Consider the following 20,483-nt stretch of genomic DNA (forward strand, 5'->3'; position numbering starts at 1 on the left):
TAAATTACTCACGATAAACGTTCACAAAAAGCATAACAATTATTTTAAGAATTATAGATACAGAACTCCTCTATGCACTCGATATGTCCGATTTTAAAATAGCTTTTTGGTGAAAGCACATTTTGCAATATTCTAAGCACATAGCCCAGCCATCACGGGCTCGCTATTTAGACACCCGGCAAGTTTAGCCTTCACCAAAATCAGATTTACTATTATAAAAGTTTGATTACCTTTTGTTGTCTTCGTCAGAATGCACTCCCAGGACTGCTACTTCAATAACAAATGTTGGTTTGGTCCCAAATAATCCATCGTTATATCCGAATAGCGGCGTTTTGTTTGTGCGTTCCAGAAACTTTCCGAAATGGTAAATCAGGGTCGCGCGCATGGCGCAATTCGTGACAAAAAAATTCTAAATATTCCATTACCGTACTTCGAAGCATGTCAACCGCTGTTTAAAATCAATTTTTATGCAATTTATCTCGTAAAAAAGCGATAATATTCCGACCGGGAATCTCCTTTTCGGCAAACAGAGGAAAAATCACAAAGACGGGGGCGGCCAGGGCACGCGCCTAAGCCCACAGTCCCTTGATCAGTCACTTGAGAAAGGCGATAATGTGTTTCAGCCTGGGGCTGGGATGACGACATTCTGTTTTTTCCCGGGCTCTGAGAGCCTATGGAAGACGTAGGAAGTGTCACGTTAGAGCAGAGATCCTTTGTAAAAGATAGAGATGGCAAAGAAGTTCAAGAAATGGTCAGACAGGCCACTTCCTGTAAAGGAATCTCTCAGGTTTTGACCTGCCATTTGAGTTCTGTTATACTCACAGATACCATTCAAACAGTTTTAGAAACTTTGGAGTGTTTTCTATCCAAAGCCAATAATTATATGCATATTCTAGTTACTGGGCAGGAGTAGTAACCAGATTAAATCGGGTACGTTTTTTATCCAGCCGTGAAAATACTGCCCCCTAGCCATAACAGGTTAACTGACTTGCCTAGTTAAATAAAGGTCACACACACACACACACACACACACACACACTAAAAAGTTATTTTGTTGGCATTTACGTATGTCCCCATTACCAGTAAAACAATCAAAACCTATTTATTTCACGTACTTGCTGTGCTGTTTCGTTGTTCATTTGTTCAGTCGTTTCATTCTCAACCAGGATTTCTATGGAACGCCGTTTGGGTCTTTGCATGTCAAAAAAGAGAGACGTCAAATAACACTATATGACGTGTCAAATAAACTTGTTGACTTATCAGGACCTGAATATGATTGCACGTCACATAATAATTTAAGGCGTTCATAAATTTTACGTAGTTATTACACATTGATTACACTATCAGTCGTATTTCATGTCTCAACGATTCATCGATACGTATGCTATGATGCTGGTAAAGTTGTCTCACGCACTTACAGTGCTGGTCATAAAAAAAGCTAGCTAGCTCATGGATGCAAACAATGTTCTTCCCCCAAAACATAGGAAAAATTCATAATCTGCTATAGTTAGCTAGCTACGTGTCATCATCTAAAATAACCTAAGAAATTATGACAGTTCTTATTTGATTAATGGTGGTCCGACCCATCTATGTGAAGCTAGCCACAATAGTGGACTTTGCGGTTAGCCTTCAAAATAAAATAATGTCATTGACAGTAATGCAAATGAATACATATAGTAGAATTATGCCATAATTGAATAGATCATGCTAAACGAGGTTGGAATGTTATATAAAATCAACAAAAAGACAATTTGTTAATTTGACAAAAATCTGTTGAAATCAAACTGGATGTATTATACTTTAGAATTGCATTGGGGGCATACTTATTTCACTGTACAGTGACAGTGACACTCAGTGACACCCAGGGAACATTAGCATTGTAGCTCTTATTGCCGGACAGTGAATTGACCCACATTTATTGTCAACCTATGTGTATTGAACACTATTCCAGAGGAAAAACAATACTGCGTGGATGTTTTGCAGTCTGATAACTCTTTTGAGGATGTTGTGAAAAAATATATTGGGATTCCCCATTTCATTGATCCCCAATCCTCGGGTAAAGCTGTACAGTGCAATATGAATGTCAATACACACAATAGGCTGACTGGGGAGGTGATTTCACACAGTCACAGTTCCGCAATAAGAGCTCCAATGCTAATATTTGTGTGAACTCTTCAAAGTTGTGTTCTATGGGTGTCCCTGAGTAGACTCATACCCCATTTCATTGCTTCACATTCCAACCTTGTTTACATTATCTGGCCTAAATATGGCATGAATCCACCAATTGTAACGTTCTGCATCACTTTCAAAGGGGTACTTTTATTTGGAAGGCAAAACGCAAATTCCACTATTGTGCCTAATCCTTATTGTGGCTAGCTTCACAACACATAACCCGGTCAGGTCGAGCCTCACTAGCCAGATGAAGCTAGCTGGCTGCTTATAATGTTAGCTTTGGGCAACAGGTTTAAGTAGCTGGCTAGCTATTTATTTTCATGAACTGTAGTTCAATTTCAATAGGCGAACAACAAAGGGCTACCTACATAATACTTACTCACAAGGATTCCTAAATCTTTGCTAAGAATAGTGAAAATGACTGCAGTTTCTACTGGTCATTGTTTTCAGGCTGGTTGTATTGGTGCTAGCTAGCTACCCCAGAAGTTGCGGTCGAACAAATAATGCTTTATTACCAATGCGGTATAGTAAACACATCGTTCGGGGACGGTGCTTAATTGTTTGCAGACTTTTTTGTACAGCTTTGACAGCGCTACTGTTGGTAGGATGCCGCTTGGCTTGCACGCGCAAATTCAGAACACACAACATTCTATAATAGAACAGTGTTATTTGACGTGTCAAGTTAAAAGCTTATTTCAAATCAAATCACATTTTAATAGTCACATGCGCCGAATACAACAGGTGTAGACATTACAGTGAAATTCTTACTTACGAACCACTAACCAACAATGCAGTTTAAAAAAAATATGGATAAGAATAAGAAATAAAAGTAACATGTAATTAAAGAGCAGCAGTAAAATAACAATAGCGAGACTATATACAGGGGGGTACCCGTACAGAGTCAATGTGGAGACTATATTTTTATTTATTTATTTATTTCACCTTTATTTAACCAGGTAGGCAAGTTGAGAACAAGTTCTCATTTACAATTGCGACCTGGCCAAGATAAAGCAAAGCAGTTCGACAACATACAAAAACACAGAGTTACACATGGAGTAAAACAACATACAATCAATGATGCAGTAGAAAAAAAAAAAAAAGACTATATACAATGTGAGCAAATGATGTGAGATAAGGGAGGTAAAGGCAAAAAAATGCCATGGTGGCAAAGTAAATAAAGTATAGCAAGAAAAACACTGGAATGGTAGATTTGTAGTTTGAAGAAAGTTCAGAGATAAAATATAAATAATATGGTGCAAAGGAGCAAAATAAATAAAATAAATAAATACAGTAGGGGAAGAGGTAGTAGTTTGGGCTAAATTATAGATGGGCTATGTACAGGTGCAGTGATCTGTGAGCTGCTCTGACAGCTGGTGCTTAAAGCTAGTGAGGGAGATAAGTGTTTCCAGTTTCAGAGATTTTTGTAGTTCGTTCCAGTCATTGGCAGCAGAGAACTGGAAGGAGAGACGACCAAAGGAGGAGTTGGCTTTAGGGGTGACCAGAGAGATATACCTGCTGGAGCGCGTGCTACAGGTGGGTGCTGCTATGGTGACCAGTGAGCGGAGATAAGGGGGGACTTTACCTAGCAGGGTCTTGTAGATGACCTGGAGCCAATGTGTTTGGCGACGATTATGAAGCGAAGGCCAGCCAACGAGAGCGTACAGGTCGCAGTGGTTGGTAGTATATGGGGCTTTGGTGACAAAACGGATGGCACTGTGATAGACTGCATCCAGCTTGTTGAGTAGGGTATTGGAAGCTATTTTGTAAATGACATCGCCGAAGTCGAGGATTGGTAGGATGGTCAGTTTTACGAGGGTATGTTTGGCAGCATGAGTGAAGGATGCTTTGTTGCGAAATAGGAAGCCAATTCGAGATTTCACTTTGGATTGGAGATGATTGATGTGAGTCTGGAAGGAGAGTTTACAGTCTAACCAGACACCTAGGTATTTGTAGTTGTCCACAAATTCTAAGTTAGAACCGTCCAGAGAAGTGATGCTGGACAGGCGGGCAGGTGCAGGCAGCGATCGGTTGAAGAGCATGCATTTAGTTTTACTTGTGTTTAGGAGCAGTTGGAGACCACGGAAGGAGAGTTGAATGGCATTGAAGCTCGTCTGGAGGGTTGTTAACACAGTGTCCAAAGAAGGGCCAGAAGTGTACAGAATGGTGTCGTCTGCGTAGAGGTGGATCAGAGATTCACCAGCAGCAAGAGTGACATCATTTATGTATACAGAGAAAAGAGTTGGCCCAAGAATTGAACCCTGTGGTACCCCCATAGAGACTGCCAGAGGTCCAGACAGTAGGCCCTCCGATTTGACACACTGAACTCTGTCAGAGAAGTAGTTGGTGAACCAGGCGACGCAATCGTTTGAGAAACCAAGGCTACTGAGTCTGCCGATGAGGATGTGGTGATTAACAGAGTCAAAAGCTTTGGCCAGGTCAATGAATACGGCAGCACAGTATTGTTTGTTATCGATGGCGGTTACGATGTCGTTTAGGACCTTGAGCGTGGCTGAGGTGCACCCATGACCAGCTCTGAAACCAGATTGCATAGCGGAGAGGGTGCGGTGGGATTCGAAATGGTCGGTAATCTGTTTGTTGACTTGGCTTTCGAAGACCTTAGAAAGGCAGGGTAGGATGGCTATAGGTCTGTAGCAATTTGGGTCAAGAGTGTCACCTCCTTTGAAGAGGGGGATGACAGCAGCTGCTTTCCAATCTATGGGAATCTCAGACGACACGAAAGAGAGGTTGAACAGGCTAGTAATAGGGGTTGCAATAATTTCGGCAGATAATTTTAGAAAGAAAGGGTCCAGATTGTCAAGCCCAGCTGATTTGTAGGGGTCCAGATTTTGCAGCTCTTTCAGAACATCAGCTGAATGGATTTGGGAGAAGGAGAAATGGGGGAGGCTTGGGCGAGTAGCTGTGGGGGTGCAGTGCTGTTGAATGCAGTAGGGGTAGTTAGGTGGAAAGCATGGCCAGCCGTAGAAAAATGCTTATTGAAATTCTCAATTATAGTGGGCTTATCGGTGGTGACAGAGTTTCCTATCCTCAGTGCAGTGGGCAGTTGGGAGGAGGTGTTCTTATTCTCCATGGACTTTACAATGTCCCAGAACTTTTTAGAGTTGGAGTTGCACGAAGCGAATTTCTGTTTGAAAAAGCTAGCCTTGGCGTTTCTAACTGCCTGTGTGTATTGGTTTCTAACTTCCCTAAAAAGTTGCATATCGCGGGGGCAGTTCGATGCTAATGCAGAACGCCACAGGATATTTTTGTGTTGGTTAAGGGCAGTCAGGTCTGGGGAGAACCAAGGGCTATATCTGTTCCTGGTTCAAAATTTCTTGAAAGGGGCATGCTTATTTAAGATGGAGAGGAAGGCATTTAAAAAAAATAACCAGGCATCCTCTACTGACGGGATGAGGTCAATATCCTTCCAGGATACCAGGGCCAGGTCGATTAGAAAGGCTTGCTCGTTGAAATGTTTCAGGGAGCGTTTGACAGTGATGAGTGGAGGTCGTTTGACCGCTGACCCATTACGGGTGCAGGCAATGAGGCAGTGATCGCTGAGATCTTGGTTGAAAACAGCAGAGGTGTATTTAGAGGGCACGTTGGTTAGGATGATATCTATGAGGGTGCCAGTGTTTGCGGCTTTGGGGTTGTACCTGGTGGGTTCATTAATAATTTGTGTGAGATTGAGGGCATCAAGCTTGGATTGTAGGATGGCTGGGGTGTTAAGCATGTCCCAGTTTAGGTCACCTAGTAGCACGAGCTCTGAAGATAGATGGGGGCAATCAGTTCACATATGGTGTCCAGAGCACAACTAGGGGCCGAGGGGGGTCTATAGCAGGCGGCAACGGTGAGAGACTTGTTTTTGGAGAGGTGGATTTTTAAAAGTAGAAGTTCAAATTGTTTGGGTACAGACCTGGATAGCAGGACAGAACTCTGCAGGCTATCTCTGCAGTAGATTGCAACACCGCCCCCTTTGGTCGTTCTATCTTGTCTGAAAACGTTGTAGTTAGGGATGAAGATTTCAGAGTTTTTGGTGGACTTCCTAAGCCAAGATTCAGACACAGCTAGGACATCCGGGTTGGCAGAGTGTGCTAAAGCAGTGAATAAAACAAACTTAGGGAGGAGGCTTCTAATGTTAACATGCATGAAACCAAGGTTATTACGGTTACAGAAGTCATCAAAAGAGAGCGCCTGGGGAGTAGGAGTGGAGCCAGGCACTGCAGGGCCTGGATTCACCTCTACATCGCCAGAGGAGCAGAGAAGAATGAGTATAAGGGTACGGCTAAAAGCTATAAGAATTGGTCGTCTGTGACGTCCAGAATAGAGAGAAAAAGGAGCAGGTTTCTGGGGGCGATAAAATAGCTTCAAGGTATAATGTACAGACAAAGGTATGGTGGGATGTGAGTACAGAGGAGGTAAACCTAGGCATTTAGTGATTATGAGAGAGATATTGTCTCTAGAAACATCATTGAAACCAGAAGATGTCATAGCATGTGTGGGTGGAGGAACTGAGAGGTTGGATAAGGTATAATGAGCAGGGCTAGAGGCTCTACAGTGAAATAAGCCAATAAACACTAACCAGAACAGCAATGGAGATATACAGGGGGGGGTACCGGTACAGAGTCAATGTGGAGACTATATACAGGGGGGTACCGGTACAGAGTCAATGTGGAGACTATATACAGGGGGGTACCGGTACAGAGTCAATGTGGAGACTATATACAGGGGGGTACCGGTACAGAGTCAATGTGGAGACTATATACAGGGGGGTACCGGTACAGAGTCAATGTGGAGACTATATACAGGGGGATACCGGTACAGAGTCAATGTGGAGACTATATACAGGGGGGTACCGGTACAGAGTCAATGTGGAGACTATATACAGGGGGGTACCGGTACAGAGTCAATGTGCGGGGAGACACTGGTTAGTTGAGATAATCAAATCAAAGTATATTTGTCATGTGCGCCCAATACAACAGGTGTAGACCTTACAGTGAAATGCTTACTTACAGGCCCTAACCAACAGTGCAATTTGTAAGTAAAAAAAATAGGTATTAGGTGAACAATAGATAAGGAAATAAAAAACAGCAGTAAAAAGACAGTGAATAATAACAGAAGCGAGGCTAAATACAGTAGCGAGGCTATATACAGGCACTGGTTAGTCGGGCTAATTGAGGTAGTATGTACATGTAGGTATGGTTAAAATGACAATGCATATATGATAAACAGAGAGTAGCAGTAGTAGCCAATGGGCGGGGCACCGGTTAGTCGGGCTAATTGAAGTAGTATGTACATGAATGTATAGTTAAAGTGACTATGCATATATGATAAATAGAGAGTAGCAGCATCGTAAAAGAGGGGTCGGGGTTGGACGAAGATGCACAATGCAAATAGTCCTGGTATTTCATAAGCTGTTCAGGAATCTTATGGCTTGGGGGTAAAAGCTGTTAACTTCTCTAGGATAGGTGGGACGGTAGCGTCCGGTGAAATTGCAGAACGCTAAAATTCTAAATACACCCTTCGTAATATTAAACATTCTTGTAAATACATGTATCTTACATCCTTTAAAAGCTAAACTTCTTGTTAATCCAGCCGCTGTGTCAGATTTCAAAAACGCTTTACGCGAAAGCATACCTTGCGATTATCTGAGGACAGCGCCCTACACACAAGTATTACTAGCATTTTCCAACCAAGCATTAGCGTCACGAAAGTCAGAAATAGCAATAAAATAATCAATTACCTTTGAATATCTTCTTCTTTTGGCAATAGAAAAGGTCCAATCTACACAATAAATGGTTGTTTTGTTCGATTAAATCCATTTATATAGCCTAACACGAAACATTTTGTAAACGGCTTGTGTCATGAATTCCATCTCCTTCAACTTTCGACAAAACAGTTGATGTAATTACTCACACTAAACTTACGTTTATCTAGTCATGGTTGGTTTCATTGCAATCCTTTGTTTGTTAGTAACACAACCAGACTTCATGGTTCTTTTCGTGGGACGTATTGACCGAAAGGAACTGATTTGAACACACCAAACAATGACATCATTGCGCACCAATGATATGACCAGTGCTTCGTTGATTGACTGTATTTCGGCCCAATGACCACTGATCGTCTTGAAATCTAGCTTGGTAGATAGCCAATGAGCTGAGGTAAACGGCAATGTGTAATGTTTATATCCGGGAAGACTAGCCCTTGCTTGAAACTCAAGCGTAAAGACACTCATTCGCCATTGAAAATTTTACCTGAAGTAGCCACGCTGGTTACGCCTAGCAGTATTGTTTCGAGAGCATTTTCCGCAGTTTTATCTGAAGAATTATGGCGACCAAATCTGGGAAATCAAAGGCAATGTCTAGGTATACAGATCTATACAATATTATCGACAAAATTGATAGAGAAAGTGAGACGGAATTACTACAAGATGAGTCAGATAGTGACAATAGTTTTGACTCGCAAACCGAGGAGATGTTCTTGTATGGAGAAGATGCAATGTTGGACTGGTGAGTACTTCTCATGCCATTGTTTGAAATTAATAATATAAAATATTATTCATTTGAGTTGTTTTGGAGATATTTTTATTTTATTTGCCATGTATAAAAATATGTAATGAAATGTGTAAAGTAGCTCTACATTGTGGGTAGAGTGTATGTATGTATGTATGTATGTATGTATGTATGTATGTATGTATGTATGTATGTATGTATGTATGTGAGGTCGACCGATTATGATTTTTCAACACCGATACCGATTATTGGAGGACCAAAAAAGCCGGTACCGATTAATCGGCCGATTTAATAAAAAAACTGGCCACTTCCTGTAAAGGAATCTCTCAGGTTTTGACCTGCCATTTGAGTTCTGTTATACTCACAGACACCATTCAAACAGTTTTAGAAACTTTAGGGTGTTTTCTATCCATATATAATAAGTATATGCATATTCTAGTTACTGGGTAGGAGTGGTAACCAGATTAAATCGGGTACGTTTTTTATCCAGCCGTGTCAATACTGCCCCCTAGCCCTAACAGGTTAACTAGTGATTATGATTGATTGATTGTTTTTTTATAAGATAAGTTTAATGCTAGCTAGCAACTTACCTTGGCTTCTTACTGCATTCGCGTAACAGGCAGGCTCCTCGTGGAGTGCAATGTAAGGCAGGTGGTTAGAGCGTTGGACTAGTTAACCGTAAGGTTGCAAGTTTGAATCCCCGAGCTGACAAGGTAAAAATCTGTCGTTTTGCCCCTGAACAAGGCAGTTAACCCACTGTTCCTAGGACGTCATTGAAAATAAGAATATGTTCTTAACCTGTTAGGGCTAGGGGGCAGTATTGACACGGCCGGATAAAAAACGTACCCGATTTAATCTGGTTACTACTCCTGCCCAGTAACTAGAATATGCATATAATTATTGGCTTTGGATAGAAAACACCCTAAAGTTTCTAAAACTGTTTGAATGGTGTCTGAGTATAACAGAACTCATATGGCAGGCAAAAACCTGAGAAGATTCCTTACAGGAAGTGCCCTCTCTGACAAGTTCTTGTTCTTCTTGGCTCTGTTTATTGAAAACTGAGGATCTTTGCTGTGATGTGACACTTCCTACGGCTCCCATAGGCTCTCAGAACCCGGGAAAAAGCTGAATGATATCGAGGCAGCCCCTGGCTGAAAAACATTAGCGCGTTTGGATAGTGGCCGGTCAGAGTACTATGAGACTCAGGCTCGTGCACGAGGGGATCCCATGCTTTTATTTTCTCTCTCTTTGAACGTAAACACGCTTTCCCGGTCGGAATATTATCGCTTTTTTACGAGAAAAATCGCATAAAAATAGATTTTAAACAGCGGTTGACATGCTTCGAAGTACGGTAATGGAATATTTTGATTTTTTTTGTCACGAAATGCGTCGTGCGCGTGACCCTTATTTACACTTTCGGATAGTGTCTTGAACGCACGAACAAAACGCCGCTATTTGGATATAACTATGGATTATTTTGAACCAAACCAACATTTGTTATTGAAGTAGAAGTCCTGGGAGTGCATTCTGACGAAGAACAGCAAAGGTAATAATATTTTTCTTATAGTAAATCTGACTTTGGTGAGTGCTAAACTTGCTGGGTGTCTAAATAGCTAGCCCTGTGATGCCGGGCTATCTACTCAGAATATTGCAAAATGTGCTTTCACCGAAAAGCTATTTTAAAATCGGACATAGCGAGTGTATAGAGGAGTTCTGTATCTATAAATCTTTAAATAATTGTTATGTTTTTTGTGAATGTTTATCGTGAGTAATTTAGTAAATTCACCGGAAGTTTGCGGGGGGGTATGCTAGTTCTGAACGTCACATGCTAATGTAAAAAGCTGTTTTTTGATATAAATATGAACTTGATTGAACAAAACATGCATGTATTGTATAACATAATGTCCTAGGAGTGTCATCTGATGAAGATCATCAAAGGTTAGTGCTGCATTTAGCTGTGGTTTGGGTTTATGTGACATTATATGCTAGCTTGAAAAATGGGTGTCTGATTATTTCTGGCTGGGTACTCTGCTGACATAATCTAAAGTTTTGCTTTCGTTGTAAAGCCTTTTTGAAATCGGACAGTGTGGTTAGATTAACGAGTCTTGTCTTTAAAATGGTGTAAAATAGTCATATGTTTGAGAAATTGAAGTAATAGCATTTCTAAGGTATTTGAATAACGCGCCATGGGATTCCACTGGCTGTTACGTAGGTGGGACGAAATCGTCCCACTGGCCCTAGAGAAGTTAACTGACTTGCCTAGTTAAATAAAGGTGTAAAAAAAAAATAATAATAATAAAAACAAATCGGCCAAATCGGTGTCCAAAAATATAGATGTCCGATCGGCCTTCCCTGTGGCTCAGTTGGTAGAGCATGGTGTTTGCAATGCCAGCATGTTGTGTGCAACGCCAGGGTTGTGGGTTCGATTCAGTACAAAAATAAAAAAAATGCATGAAATGAAAATGAAATGTATGTATTCACTACTGTAAGTCGCTCTGGATAAGATCGTCTGCTAAATGACTAAAATGTAAAATGTTATGAAAACTTGAAATCGGCCCTAATTAAATCGGTCAACCTCTATTATGTATGTATGTATGTGTGTGTGTCTGTATATATTAGATCTTTTTTACATTTATTTTATCTAAACATGGAATGGGGTAGAATGGAACAACACCTCACCATAGTGATTTGGTTCCCTCTATATATAATCTGTGTCTGTCTTTATTTCACAGTCCCAGCAACTCTGACTGGGAGCCCCCACTGCCAAGGTGCCCATCCCCCACAGAAGCTGGTTCATCCAGCCGGACCCCTGCTGTCTCCGTCTCCACACCTACCCCCGCCCGGTCAGGTGTGAAGTCAGTGACAAAGAAGCGGAGGTGGGGAAGAGATAAACCTGCAAACAGAGAGGAAGAGGGTCGTTGGCACTCTGTGCTGGAGGAGGATGTCGAGCCACTTCCTCCAACATTCAGAGCGAAAAGGCCACCAGGACCTCCGCTGGACATGACTTCAAAGTACAGCCCCATTCAACTCTTTCAGCTGTTTTTCACCTCGTCAGTTGTTGAACACTAATAAGTATGGTGCCAAGAAGCAGGCAGGCAAGAAACATGGATTGAAGCCCATTTCCATGTCAGATCTTTTTTGTTACCTGTCAATGGTCATTTACATGGGTCTTGTGAAACTGAAAACCCTGAAAGACTACTGAAAAACTGAAATCCTCTATATCCACTGCCTTTCCCCTCCACTGTCATGTCATGGAAAAGGTTTCTGACAATCTCACGGGCGATTCATATCAGTGACCCAGAAGTTGATGAGGACAACAAGAAGAAGCGTGGCACAGCAAGGTTTGATAAGCTCTCCAAAATAAAACCTCTACCACAGTGTGGTTGAGGCCTGCAAGACCTGTTTTCAGCCCGCCCAGAACCTTTCCATCGATGAGAGGATGGTAGCCTCAAAGGCCAGAATTGGCCTAAAACAATACATGCATGACAAACCAACTAAATGGGGTTACAAACTGTTTGTTTTGGCTGATTCTGCGTGTGCATATACGTGCAATTTTTTTGTTTATGAGGGGAAGAGCAGTTTTGCGACCGGTAAGGGACTCAGTTATGATTCCGTTATGGAGTTATTCGATTTTCAACTGCTGGGGAAGGGCCACAAACTTTTTGCGGACAACTTCTACACAAGCCCTACCCTGTTCACAGACCTGAGGAAGCTGGATGTGTGGGCTTGTGGCACCATTCGGACCAACAGAATGGGCTTTCCGAAAACCAAGGTGAATGACATGCCTAAGCGGGCTACCATGAGATGGATTCGCCAAGATGGCCTGCTCTTTGTGAAGTGGATGGATACCAGAGAGGTGGTTATGTGCTCCAGTATCCACAAGTCCTTCAGTGGAGATTTCTTCATCAGGCGTGTGAAGGACGCTACTGGGGCATGGACCACCAAAAATGTCCACATTCCTGCAGCTATAAAGGATTACAACAAGGGCATGGGAGGTGTGGACCTGTCAGAAGCGCTGATAAGTTACTACAATGTTCTCCACAAGACAATGAAATGGAACAAGACATTTTTCTATCATTTCATCGACATTGCTGTGGTGAATTCCTTCATCCTCCAGAAGGAAATGGCTAAGAGCTGTGGACAGCCCCTCATCTCACAGCTAGCCTTCAGAGAGCTGCTCATCCAGGAGCTTGTTTGCTACAGCAAGTCCACTGCTGTCCCCTCTACTTCTGTCCCTTCTGCTCCTTCAACCAGTGGTGTTCACCTGCCAAACTTAATCTCTACAGGCATGAATGTACCTCAGGGCAAAAAGGACACAGTGGGGAGGCGTAGTTGTGCGCTTTGTCACAGGAAATGCCCCATCACCTGCACCACTTGTTCAGTAACCCTCTGCTTTACAGCAGAAAGAGACTGCTATGGGGCATGGCATCAGAAGTACAATCTTGTGTAGAGGACTGAGGGTCTTCACAATATTGTACATTATACATTGAATGTGTGTAAATAGTTACCCTTGTTATTATTATTTTTTTGTTAATTTTCAATTGGGGGTGTGTTAGAATATAATTTTAGTATTTTGTATATAGTTATTTACATCAAAATGTATCACGGTACCAATTCGGCCACTTGGGTACATTTGGGTAACTTGTGTGGGACACTTGGGTGACTACATGCTCAATGTCATGTAGCTCGCTCATTCCTGAAGATATCTGTCTGAAACTTTCCTCAAATACTGTTGCCCTCTTATGGTCTGCATCGAAATTATCCCCAGCATCATATCTGAATGTTTGGCTATTCTTGTTCAGTTGAAGGATGATGCAACAACAATAAAAAACAGAAAACGTATGTTTATGTCCTTGTATTTTCTTCTACCAGATCTATTGTTTTATATTCTCCTACATTCAATTCACATTTCCACAAACTACAGAGTGTTTCCTTTCAAATGATACCAAGAATATGCATATCCTTGCTTCTGGGCCTGAGCTACAGACAGTTAGATTAGGGTATGTCTTCAGGCGGAAATTGAGTGACGGGGGGGGTATTGGCGCTTTGCCTGTTTGATGGTTCGTCGGAGGATATAGCAGGTTTTCTTATAAGCACCCGGGTTAGAGTCCCGCACCTTGAAAGCGGCAGCTCTACCCTTTAGCTCAGTGCGAATGTTGCCTGTAATCCATGGCTTCTGGTTGGGGTATGTACGCACAGTCACTGTGGGGACAACGTCCTCGATGTACTTATTGGTAAAGCCAGTGACTGATGTGGTGTACTCCTCAATGCAATCGGAAGAATCCAGGAACATGTTCCAGTGTGTGATAGCAAAACTGTCCTGTAGTTTAGCATCTGTTTCATCTGACCACTTTTTTATAGACCGAGTCACTGGTGCTTCCTGCTTTAATTTTTGCACATAAGCAGGAATCAGGATGATAGAATTGTGGACAGATTTACCAAAAGGAGGGCGAGGGAGAGCTTTGTACGTGTCTCTGTGTGTGCAGTACAGGTGATCTAGAATGTTTTTCCCTCTGGTTGCGCATTTTACATGTTGATAGAAATTGGGTAAAACTGATTTAAGTTTCTCTGCATTAACCTGTTAGGGCTAGGGGGCAGCATTGACACGGCTGGATAAAAAACATACCCGATTTAATCTGGTTACCACTCCTACTCAGTAACTAGAATATGCATATACTTATTACATATGGATAGAAAACACCCTAAATTTTCTAAAACTGTTTGAATGGTGTCTGTGAGTATAACAGAACTCAAATGGCAGGTCAAAACCTGAGAGATTCCTTTACAGGAAGTGGCCTGTCTGACCATTTGTTGAACTTCTTTTCCATCTCTATCATTTACTAAGGATCTCTGCTCTAACGTGACACTTCCCACGTCGTCCATAGGCGCTCAGAGCCCGGGAAAAAACAGAATGTCGTCATTCCAGCCCCAGGCTGAAACACATTATCGCCTTTCTCAAGTGGCCCATCAAGAGACACTAGCTTATGCGCGTGACCCCGACCGCCCCCGCCTTTGGGATTTTTTCCTCTGTTTGCCGAAAAGGAGATTCCCTGTCGGAATATTATCGCTTTTCTACGAGAAAAGTGTCGTAAAAATTGATTTTAAACAGCGGTTGACATGCTTCGAAGTACGGTCATGGAATACTTAGAATTTTATTGTCACGAATTGCGCCAAGCGCGTGACACTTCTTTACTATTTCGGATAGTGTCTGGAACGCACGAACAAAACGCCGCTATTCGGATATAACGATGGATTATTTTGGACCAAACCAACATTTGTTATTGAAGTAGCTGTCCTGGGTGTGTATTCTGACGAAGACAACAAAAGGTAATGAAATTTTTATAATAGTAAATATGATTATGGTGAGTGCTAAACTTGCCGGGTGTCTAAATAAGCGAGCCCGTGATGCCTGGGCTATGTACTTAGAATATTGCAAAATGTGCTTTCACCAAAAAGCTATTTTAAAATCGGACATATCGAGTGCATAGAGGAGGTCTGTATCTATAATTCTTAAAATAATTGTTATGCTTTTTGTGAACGTTTATCGTGAGTAATTTAGTAAAATGTTAGCGAATTCCCGGAAGTTTGCGGGGGGTATGCTAGTTCTGAACGTCACATGCTAATGTAAAAAGCTGGTTTTTGATATAAATATGAACTTGATTGAACAAAACATGCATGTATTGTATAACATAATGTCCTAGGGTTGTCATCTGATGAAGATCATCAAAGGTGAGTGCTGCATTTAGCTGTCTTCTGGGTTTTGGTGACATTATATGCTGGCTTGAAAAATGGGTGTCTGATTATTTCTGGCTTGGTACTCTGCTGACATAATCTAATGTTTTGCTTTCGTTGTAAAGCCTTTTTGAAATCGGACAGTGTGGTTAGATTAACGAGAGTCTTATCTTTAAATGGCTGTAAAATAGTCATATGTTTGAGAAATTGAAGTAATAGGATTTTTAAGGTTTTGAAAATCGCGCCACAGGATAGCCGTGGCTGTTACGTAGGTGGGACGAATTCGTCCCGCCTAGCCTAGAGATGTTAAAGTCTCCAGCCACTAGGAACACCGCCTCTGGGTGAGTGGGTTCCTGTTTGCTTATTTCCTTATACAGCTGACTGAGTGCGGTCTTAGTGCTAGCGTCCGTATGTGGTGGTAAATCAACAGCCACGAAAAGCATAGATGAAAACACTCTTGGTAAATAGTGTGGCCTACAGCTTATCATAAAATACTCTACTTCAGGCAAGCAAAATCTAGAGACTTCCTTGGATTTCGTGCACCAGCTGTTGTTTACAAATATGCACAGACCGCCCCCCCCCCTCATCTTACCAGAGTGTGCTGTTCTATCTAGCCGGTGCAGCGTATACCCTGCTAGCTGAACATCCTTGTCATCATTCAGCCACGATTCCGTGAAACATAAGATGTTACAGGTTTTTGATGTCCCGTTGGTAGGATATTCATGATCTTACCTCGTCTAATTTATTGTCCAATGATTGTATGTTGGCGAGTAATATTGACGGTAACGGCAGCTTTCCCACTCACCTTCTCCGGATCCTTATGGGGCACCCCGCTCTGTGTCCTCTGTACCTGCATCTCTTTCTCTTGTCAATAACGGGGATGTCGGGCTTGTTGCGTGTTCGCAGTATATCCTGTGCTTCCTGCTTGTTGAAGAAAACATCTTACTCTAATCTGAGGGAAGTGATCGCTGTCCTGATATCCAGAAGCTCTTTTTTGCCGTAAGATACGGTGGCAGAAACATTATGTAGAAAACAGGTTAAAAATAATGCGAAAAAACCCCACATAATAGCAGTTAGGCGCTATTAGGCGCTGGTAAAACTGCTGCCATTTCTTCCGGCGCAATTTTGAACCAATATGTACATGGAGTTATTAAAGTTATTCAAATGACTATGCATAGATGATAACAAGAGAGTAGCAGCGGCGTAAAAGAGGGGGAGAGGGGGGCAATGCAAATAGTCTGGGTAGCCATTTGATTAGATGTTATAAATCCTGTTGGGGATAGGGGGCATTATTTGCACGGCTGGATAAAAAACGTACCCGATTTAATCTGGTTACTACTCCTGCCCAGTAACTAGAATATGCATATAATTAGTAGATTTGGATAGAAAACACTCTAAAGTTTCTAAAACTGTTTGAATGGTGTCTGTGAGTATAACAGAACTCATATGGGAGTCAAAACCCTGAGACAAATCCTAACAGGAAGTGGAAATCTGATGTGTGGAATCACTTTCAAGCCTTTGCCATTGAAACACACAGGGACTTATTAATCATGTAGCACTTCCTAAGGCTTACACTAGATGTCAACAGTCTTTACAAAGTGGTTTGAGTCTTCTATGGTAGAAACTGACCCAAAGAGAGGCTTGGGAAGTTGGTCACAGGGGGAGGGCCATTACTACTATGACACGGGCGCCCATGGGAACCCTTTTGTTCCGAAACGTTTAGTAAGACAATGCAATCGTCCTTGAATATTATTGAAGCTCTGGTTGAAAAAGGCCCTAAAGATTTATGTTATACAACGTTTGACATGTTTGAACGAACGTAAATATATATTTTTTGCACATTCGTGACGACAAGTCCCGCACGCTTCAGTACATTATGAGTAGCCTTCGGAACGCGCTAACAAGAAGGAACTATTGGGACATAAATTATTAACTTTTTTGAACAAAACTACATTTGTTGTGGACCTGGGATTCCTGGAAGTGCCTTCTGATGAAGATAATCAAAGGTAAGGGAATATTTACAATAGTATATTTGATTTTAGATGGTTCCAAGATGGCGCTAACATGTATCGCCTAGCCTATTTTTCTGAGCATACCATGTAGTTTATTGCAAAGTGTGATTTCCCAGTAAAGTTATTTTTAAAATCTGGCAATGTGGTTGCATTCACGAGATGTTAATCTATAATTCTTTGAATGACAATATTACATTTTAACAATGTTTTCAAATTGTAATTTTGTAAATTGTAGCGCTGATTCACCGGAAGCGTTTGAGGGAAAATATTTTCTGAACGTCACGCGCCGATGTAAAATGCTGTTTTTATATATAAATATGAACTTTATCGAACAAAAAATGCATGTATTGTGTAACATGATGTCCTAGGAGTGTCATCTGATGAAGATTGTCAAAGGTTAGTGCTGCATTTAGCTGTGTTTTGGGTATTTGTGATGCATGCTAGTTGCTTTGAAAATGGCAGTGTGATTTTTTTGGCAGGGTACTCTCCTAACATAATCTAATGTTTTGCTTTTGCTGTAAAGCCTTTTTGAAATCGGACAACGTGGTTCGATTCAGGAGAGGTGTATCTATAAAATGGTATAAAATAGTCATATGTTTGAGAAATTGAAGTTATAGCATTTATGAGGTTTTGTATTTCGCGCGACGCGATTCCACTGGCAAGTGTCCCACGTTCCCAGACAGGTTAAGGAGTCTTATGGCTTGGGGTAGAAGCTGTTTAGAAGCCTCTTCGGCCTAAACTTGGTGCTCCAGTACCGCATGACGTGCATTAGCAGAGAGAAAAGTCTATGACTAGGGTGGCTGGAGTCTTTGACAATGTTTAGGGCCTTCCTCTGACACTGCCTGGTATAGAGGTCCTGGATTGCAGGAAGCTTGGCCCCAGTGATGTACTGGGCTGTTCGCCAGTCGCGAATTCCAACATCACCCATAACAGAGAACGGTTGATTGTCAACAAGGGCAATGAATACCATTATCTTGGTGTTAATGGATTTCACCTTTGAGTTGTCTCTCTGAAATGTTCTTACTCTTTCAAATGACTGCTTGACTTGTTGACTGCTCAATCCACACAGCAGACATTGTGGGCTAGGTTAGGAATTCTGTGTTGCACGTGTAGCGCAACATTTTGTGTGGCGTCATATTTCATGTATCTACGTTATATAGGTATGCACGTCAGATTTGACATCGGTTGTTCACATTGGCGTTAAAATAGACATCAGGCCGATACGGATGATGGCATTTTTAGATAATATCGTCCGATTCCGATATGTTCACTGATATATGGGGCATCCCTACTTTGTATCCCTCATTTAGTCTAGTGTTTTTCCATTATTTTGGCAGTTACCTGTATCTCTCAACTCTTGGCCTATCCTTGAAACCAGATGTGGGTCAATGAAACCCAGCTCTGTCTCGACACATACCAACAAACTACTCTGAGCTTTTTTACATCCCATCTATAATTCAATAAGTTCTTTAAGTTTTCATGGGAGAAATGTCTTATGATACCACTGACATGTTTTTACTAAAGCATGAGTGATTCTAAGGGTGCTCCTCCAGGCTGTGAAAGAAGAGTATAATGAGGAATGCAGCGTTACTTCACAAAGTGTTGAGCCCATTCTGTCCTACGACTGCCAACATAAGCCTTTGATAAAGAGTTTGGGGGAATTTGATGGTCTGTATCAAATGCATGTGTCCATCTGCTTTCACACTACCCATGGGTGGTCTACAGTGCTTTGTAAAGGTATTCACTCCCTTGGACTTTTTCCTATTTTGTTTCCTTGCAACCTGTAATTTAAATGTATTTTTATTTGGATTTCATGTAATGGACATAGACAAAATAGTCCAAATTGGTGAAGTGAAATGCAAAAAATAACCTGTTTCACAAAATAAATAAAAAGTAAAACGTGCATATGTATTCACCCCCTTTGCTATGAAGCCCCTAAATAAGATCTGGTGCAACCAATTACCTTCAGAAGTCACATAATTAGTTAAATAAAGTCCACCTGTGTGTAATCTAAGTCTCACATGATCTGTCACATGATCTCAGTATATATACACACCTGTTCTGAAAGGCCCCAGAGTCTGCCACACCAATAAGCAAGGGGCACCATGAAGACCAAGGAGCTCTCCAAAACAGGCCAGGGACAAAGTTGTGGAAAGTACAGATCAGGGTTGGGTTATAAAAAAATATCACAAACTTTGAACATCCCACGGAGCACCATAAAATCCATTATGAAAACATTGAAAGAATATGGCACCACAACAAGCCTGCCAAGAGAGGGCCGCCCACCAAAACTCATGGACCAGGCAAGGAGGGGCAACAAAGAGACCAAAGATAACCCTGAAGGAGCTGCAAAGCTCCATAGCGGATCTTGGAGTATCTGTCCATAGGACCGCTTTAAGCCGTACACTCCACAGAGCTAGGCTTTATGGAAGAGTGGCCAGAAAAAAAGCCATTGCTTAAAGAAAAAAATAAGCAAACACGTTTGGTGTTCGCCAAAAGGCATGTGGGAGACTCCCCAAACATATGGAAGAAGGTACTCTGGTCAGATGAGACTAAAATTGAGCTTTTTGGCCATCAAGGAAAACGCTATGTCTGGCACAAACCCAACACCTCTAATCATCCCGAGAACCGCATCCCCACAGTGAAGCATGGTGGTGGCAGCATCATGCTGTGGGGGTGTTTTTCCATCAGCAGAGACTGGGAAACTGGTCAGAATTGAAGGAATGATGGACGGCGCTAAATACAGGGAAATTCTTGAGGGAAACCTGTTTCAGTCTTCCAGAGATTTGAGACTGGGACGGATCTTCACCTTCCAGCAGGAAAATGAGCATACTGCTGAAGCAACACTTGCGTGGTTTAACCTGTTGGGTCTAGGGGGCAGCATTTGCACGTCTGGATAAAAAAAATGTACCCGATTTAATCTGGTTACTAATCCTACCCAGTAACTAGAATATGCATATACTTATTATATATGGATAGAAAACACTCTAAAGTTTCCAAAACTGTTTGAATGGTGTCTGTGAGTATAACAGAACTCATTTGGCAGGCAAAACCCTGA

At 41.8% G+C, this 20,483-nt stretch overlaps 1 protein-coding gene across 2 annotated transcripts in view; it reads right to left on the reverse strand.

The window, feature by feature from the left end:
- LOC106582420 (SH3 domain-binding protein 4) overlaps positions 1 to 20,483 on the reverse strand; it is a 104,110-nt gene that overhangs the window by 53,138 nt on the left and 30,489 nt on the right. Inside the window, exon 2 of one of the 2 annotated variants that reach the window (XM_014165523.2) lies at positions 11,361 to 11,574. The exons of the other annotated variant lie outside the window; for it this stretch is intronic. The gene's annotated coding sequence lies outside the window, so the exon portion shown is untranslated. The remainder of the gene's footprint in view (positions 1 to 11,360; positions 11,575 to 20,483) is intronic. 2 annotated transcript variants of the gene reach the window in all.

This window comes from Salmo salar, chromosome ssa21, assembly GCF_905237065.1.
Source record: "Salmo salar chromosome ssa21, Ssal_v3.1, whole genome shotgun sequence".
Lineage (NCBI taxonomy): Eukaryota > Metazoa > Chordata > Actinopteri > Salmoniformes > Salmonidae > Salmo > Salmo salar.